We start from the raw sequence: 6,175 nt of genomic DNA, 5'->3' as shown, positions 1-6,175 counted from the left end.
CATCAGTTTGTTTTTTTCTAGTCCAGTGTACTTTTAAATAGAGGAATTGTGTTACATATTCCAGAAATGTATTTTTCCAGAAATGTATTTTTCATTATTTGTAATGAAAAAACAAAACTGGCTGTTACTGTAGTTGCACATTAACCATAACATCATGACTACAAACAAGTACATCCTAACATTAAAATAGAAACATGATTTGGTTATCAATGAGCTGTTATATGGGCTTCCCTGGTGGCTCAAAGGGTAAAGAATCTGCCTGCAGTGCAGGAGACCCGGGTTCAATCCTTGGTTTGGGAAGATCCCCTGGAGAAGGGAATGGCTACCTACTCCAGTATTCTTGCCTAGAGAGTTCCATGGACAGAGGAGCCTGGCAGGCTACAGTCCATGGGGTCCCTAAGAGTCAGATAGGACTAAGTGACTAACACATTCACTTTCAAGCTGTTATATAGGGTTTCCCAGGTGGTGCCAGTAGTAAAGAACCTGTGTGCCAATGCAGGAGGCGTAAGAGGCTAGGGTTCAATCCCTCGGTCGGGAAGATCCCCTGGAGGAGGGCATGGCAATCCACTCCAATGTTCTTGCCTGGAGAATCCCATGGACAGAGAGGAGCCTGGTGGGTTACAGTCCATAAGGTCACAAAGAGTTGGACACAACTGAAGTGACTTAGCACACACCATTTAATAAAAACTGTGTGTGTGTGTGTGTGTGTGTATCTTTTGATTCAGCAAATTCTGTTTCTGAAATTCTACTTCATAGACTATTCATACCAAAGAATGCTGTCATTAAAAAGAAAGAATTTTCACTGTACTAGATGTTCTGGAGGAGTTTTTATGAGGTTTGGGGATTTTTTGAATGGGAAAAGCAAGATTTTTAGACATATATAAATATACATATATACATGCATATATTTATTTGATTTTGTGAGGATGATGAAAGATATGAACAAATATATGCCATTTAGTCAAGTTGTTTTGAGAGTTGAAGGAGGGAATGAGAAAAAAAATAAGGAAAAATTACTACTACCATACCCTGATAAATATATATTGATCTATAGATGTTTGTATATATTTAGAGCGCCTTTAAGAAATTAGGAGAAAAAAGTGTGTATCTATTGGCTTAAAGGGGTGTTAACTTTAAAAAGTAAGTATTTGGAGTCTATGTCTATTAAACCAAGATATGCATGAAAGTGAAAGTGGCTCAGTTGTGTCCAACTCTTTGCGACCCCATGAACTGTATGGCATGGAATTCTCCAGGCCAGAATACTGGAGTGGGTAGCCTTTCGCTTCTCCAGGGGATCTTCCCAATCCAGCAATCGAACCCAATCTCCCGCTTTGCAGGCAGATTCTTTATCAGCTGAGCCACAAGGGAAGCCCAAGATGTGCATACTAATATATTAATAAGTGCTTGTGTAAGTATATCCAAACAATGAGAAGGGTGCAGAATGATACAGATGAGTTTGTTAATATTACCAGTGTTTTGTATGTGAGGTATGAGAGAAAGAAAGAAATCAAAGATGAATCCTAAATTTTTACCTCAACACCTAGATAACTGGTGAAGACTTGAGACCAGGAGAAAGAGGTTGGAATTAATAATTATGCTTTCAATGTATTAAGGCAGGAAATGCTGATAAACATTCAGATGGAGATATCAAGTGAGCAGTTCAAAATACCCATCAGGAATTTAGAGGATTCCTCATAAGAAAATAGAAATTTTGGAGTCCTCAGTATACAAGTGATATTTAAAGCTATAGGACTGCACAAGATTTCCTAGGGAAAAAGTACAACTAAAGAAGAAAAGCAGATAAAAGGACAGTACTCAGGATTGAGCATTTGAGACTTAGCCTTTACAAGTTATAAAGAACAGTAAGCCAGCAAAGGGACACAGGTGAAATTAATAACAAACAGGAGAGTGTGGCCACATAGAGGCCATGAAAAGAAAGCTTCTAAATGAATTAACAAATTAAGAAGCAATATTGCTTTTTGCTCTCAGCTACTTTGCACATTTATCCTTGTATCGGTTCTCAATTGTCAGGCCTAGTGGGAAGCCAGAAATCTGTACTTCTATCCAACAAGAACAAGGCACCACTCCCCTCTGGGGTATCATAGAAGGTGAAATGGGAAACCTGAAATTTCACCCCCACTGGCACTTAGGACATGACACTCTATTCCATCTGGCCTAGTGTCAGAGAGGTCATTCTAAAATAGAAGGTTTACAAAAGATCCAGAGTCTCATAATGCTCTGACAGTCCAGGATGCCATTTTAAAAAAATCATTCATCAGGAGAATTACAAACTGAATGACAAAATACAATTTTGAAAGATGCTGACACCAGAAAGAGAAAGACGCATAACATATCACTTACATGTAGAATCTAAAATATGGCACAAATGAACCTATCTATAAATCAGAGTCAGAGTCCCAGAAGAAGAGAAGAAAGAAAGGTCAAAAGTATTCAAAGAAACAATGGCTGAAGACTTACAAATTTGTCAAAGTAGATACACCTACAGATTCAAGAAGCTGAACATATCCAAAACAGAATAGACCCAAAGAAATCTATACCCAGGTACATCCAATTTAAACTTCTGAAAACTAAAAAAAGAAAAAATCTTGAAAACTGAAAGAGCAATAACACCTACAGGAAACATTTTTTGGATGGCAGATTTCTCATCAGCACCATGGTGGTCAGAAGGAAGTAGCACATTATCCAGTTTCTGAAAGAAAACTGTTAGGCTTCCCTGGTGATCCAGTGGCTAAGGCTTGGCAATCCCAATGCAGGGCGCCTGGCTTCGATCCCTGTTCAGGTAGCTAGATACCACATAGGCAAATAAAGGTCCTGTATGCCATAACTAAGACCTGGTGCGACCAAAATAAATAACAACAATAATAAACCTATGGGAAAAGAAAAACCCTGCCAATTCCAGATTCTACATATGGGAAGATTATCCTTCAGGAATGAAAGGAAACTTAGAAAAGCTAAGAATTTGTCACCACTGAACCTACTATAAAAATTTCTGGAAAATGTTCTTCAAATATAAAGGAAATAATGAAAGATGGAAGTTTAAGCTATAAGGAAAAAGGAAAGCACAATAGAACAAAATATTACTAAATACAATATACTTCCTTTTCTAAATTATGTTTGACGGTTGAAACAAAAATATATCTCTCTATAATATCTGATTTGGTTTGCAGTGACTATAGAAGAAATATTTAAGACAGTTATAAATAGGGGAGGCTAAAGGGACTTAAAGGGAGCTACGGTTTCTATACTTAATTTGAACTGGTAAAATATTAAAACCAATAGACTGTTAAGTAATTTAAATATTTAGAGTAAATACCCCCAGAAAAATCTGTGCAAGAGATACACTCAAAACATTATAGAGCACTTCCCTGGCGGTCCAGTGGTTAAGGGTCCACCTGCCAGTGCAGCAAACTTGGGTTCAGCTGCTGGTCCGGAAGATTCCACATGCATAGAGCGCTTAGCCCATGCGCCACAACTACTGAGCATGCGTTGTAGAACCCGCGAGCCACAGCAATGTGCTCGGATCCATATCTCACACCATAAACAAAAATTAACTCTAGAGGAGTCATAGGCCTAAATGTCAATCCTCACATTATAAAACTTCGAAAAACAGGAGAAACCTTTTGTGACCTTGACTTAGGCAATAAAAGCTCAGTCCATAAAACAACAAATTGACAAAATGGACTTTACCAAAGTTAAAAATTCCTGCTTCTTAAAAGACAATGTTAGGAAAATGAAAACACAAAGCACAAGCTAGGAGAAAAATCTTTGCAATGCATATATCTAATAAAGAACTTGAATCCAGAATATGCAAAGAATTGTCAAAAATCACCAATAAGAAAACAGCACAATTTTTTAAATGAGTAAGAGTTCTGAACAGGCACTTCATCAAAGAAGATATCCAGATGGCAAAGAAGAACATGGAAAGTGCTCAACATCATTAGACATTGAAAGTGAAAGTTGCTCAGTTGTGTCCAACTCTTTGCGACCCCATGAACTATATAGTCCATGGAATTCTCCAGGCCAGAATACTGGAGTGGGTAGTCTTTCTTTTCTCCAGGGGATCTTCCCAACCCAGAGATCGAACCCAGGTCTCCTGCATTGCAGGTGGATTCTTTACCAGCTGAGCCACCAGGGAAGCCCAAGAATACTGGAGTGCGTAGCCTATCTCTTCTCCAGTGGATCTTCCCAACCCAGGAATCGAGCTCAGGGAACTGAGCTATCAGGGAAGCCATTGAAGAAATGCAAATTTAAAATGAAACAAGATGTCACTACACACCTGTCAGAACAGCTAAAGTCAAAAAGGTTGACTATTTCCAATATGGGCTAAGATGCATTTTACTTTCTTCTTGCTGGTGGAAGGTTCAAGATGCAATAATTTGTCTTTTGTTTTGGAAGTGACATCCCAGACTACAGAACTCCTAACATTTTTTACTGATGTGGTGGCCCCCAATTCTTCATAAGATTTATCTTCCAGTCATTGTAGCACATAAAGAAGAATCCTCTATGCTAGCCATTTATTGCTTATTTGGTCCATTAATATGATGTCATCAACATAGTGAACCAATGTGATATTCTGAAGAATGTCCATGTTATTTGGATTTCTCCATTTTATAGTTTGACCACAGTCAAAGAGTTAAAGTAGCTTTGGGAAAAATTATAAATGTGCACCATTGTCCATTGCAAATGAATGTGAACTGTTTTTGAGATTAGAGATTGTCCAATGTTTACAGACTCTTTTAACCCTATTGTAATATGCAGAGCATCTGTTTGTTTGGTTCATACTACTTAACCCTAGCATATGACTGAACATAATTCAACATAGCCAAGTACCCCATATGGTAGAGACAGTTTTTTTTTGTCATTTTATCCCTTATACAGTCTAATTTCTGCCTCACCAGACAGCATTCACGACTCAGAGAGGAAACTCATGCAGTAATTTTCCATGCTTTTTTAAAATTGAGGAATGGTTTGTGTCTAGAGAACTGATGCTCAGATCTACTGAAAAGGCTCATTTGTATTGAGTTACACAAATGGTGCCCTTTGCTACTGTTTCATCTAATCCAAGGACCTAAGGAAGTTGAAATTAATCCCAAGCCTGGAGTAAGAAATTAGTAATCTCTTCTTCCCTCTATGAACATCCTTTGTTTTTATTTTTTGGTTTACCAGTTATGATGGCACTAGAGAACTTTTTAAAAAATGTACTCTCTGAACAGCAATTTCTTGACTCCTCTCTATCTGCCAAAACTTGTGGGTAGAAACAGGGTATATAGAGATAAAGTAATCTCTGGCTTTGGGAGGCTCTCAGAGTAACTGGGAAAACACTTGAAATAGTTCAGGGACAGTACTGTATTGAAAGTACTGTAAAAACGGAACCAGAGTGCTATGGGAAAAGGAAGTAACTCTTTATGCCTAGAGGAGTTTAGAAAGGATGTGATACATACACTGAGCACTGATTAATAATCATCTGACAGAAAAGAGGGCAGATGAGGGCAATCTAGGCAGTGAACGTTAGCCCCATTAACGAGTTTCTTAGTAACTTTGGATCATACTTAAAGCCAAGTATGGATCATACTTGAAGAAGGGTTTTCTTTGCTATAAAGAACCAAAGCAGTGGTTAGACAGCTTTATATGCTAGGTTATGGGAATCTGAGGGCTTCCCTGATGGTAAAGAAGTCTCCTGCAATGCAGGAGGCCTGGGTTCAATCCCTGGGTTGGGAAGATATGGAGAGGGGAACGGCTACCCCAGTTCCCTGCCTGGAGAATTCCATGGACTGTATAGTCCACGGGGTCACTAAGAGTCAGACACAACTGAGCGACTTTCACTTTGATGAGAATCTGAATGTCTTTACATGGACTTTCAACAATGGAGCAGCAGCTAGCTAAGGTGAAAGACTACCTGCAATCATTCTTAAATATTAATACACGCTTATCACGTGAGAACGTCTGGCTCACCTGCCGTGTCTGGCTTCCTAGGGTTTGCACTGTGGTGTAGTATCACAGCCATCAGGAATGAGCCTCCTGTTCCCTTGGAATACATTTTCACAGCTTTAAAATTTTTTAGTCTTTTACAAATTCATGCAGAATGAGGAATCCAATGATCATTTATACTTGGGCTCCTTGGTGGAGTGAGGGCTGCTTTTTTCCTCAAAGGATG

Source organism: Bison bison, unplaced genomic scaffold, assembly GCF_000754665.1.
Source record: "Bison bison bison isolate TAMUID 2011002044 unplaced genomic scaffold, Bison_UMD1.0 scf7180017864482, whole genome shotgun sequence".
Classification (NCBI taxonomy): domain Eukaryota; kingdom Metazoa; phylum Chordata; class Mammalia; order Artiodactyla; family Bovidae; genus Bison; species Bison bison.
The sequence above is the reverse complement of the archived record's forward strand: the minus strand, read 5'-3'. Positions refer to the sequence as shown.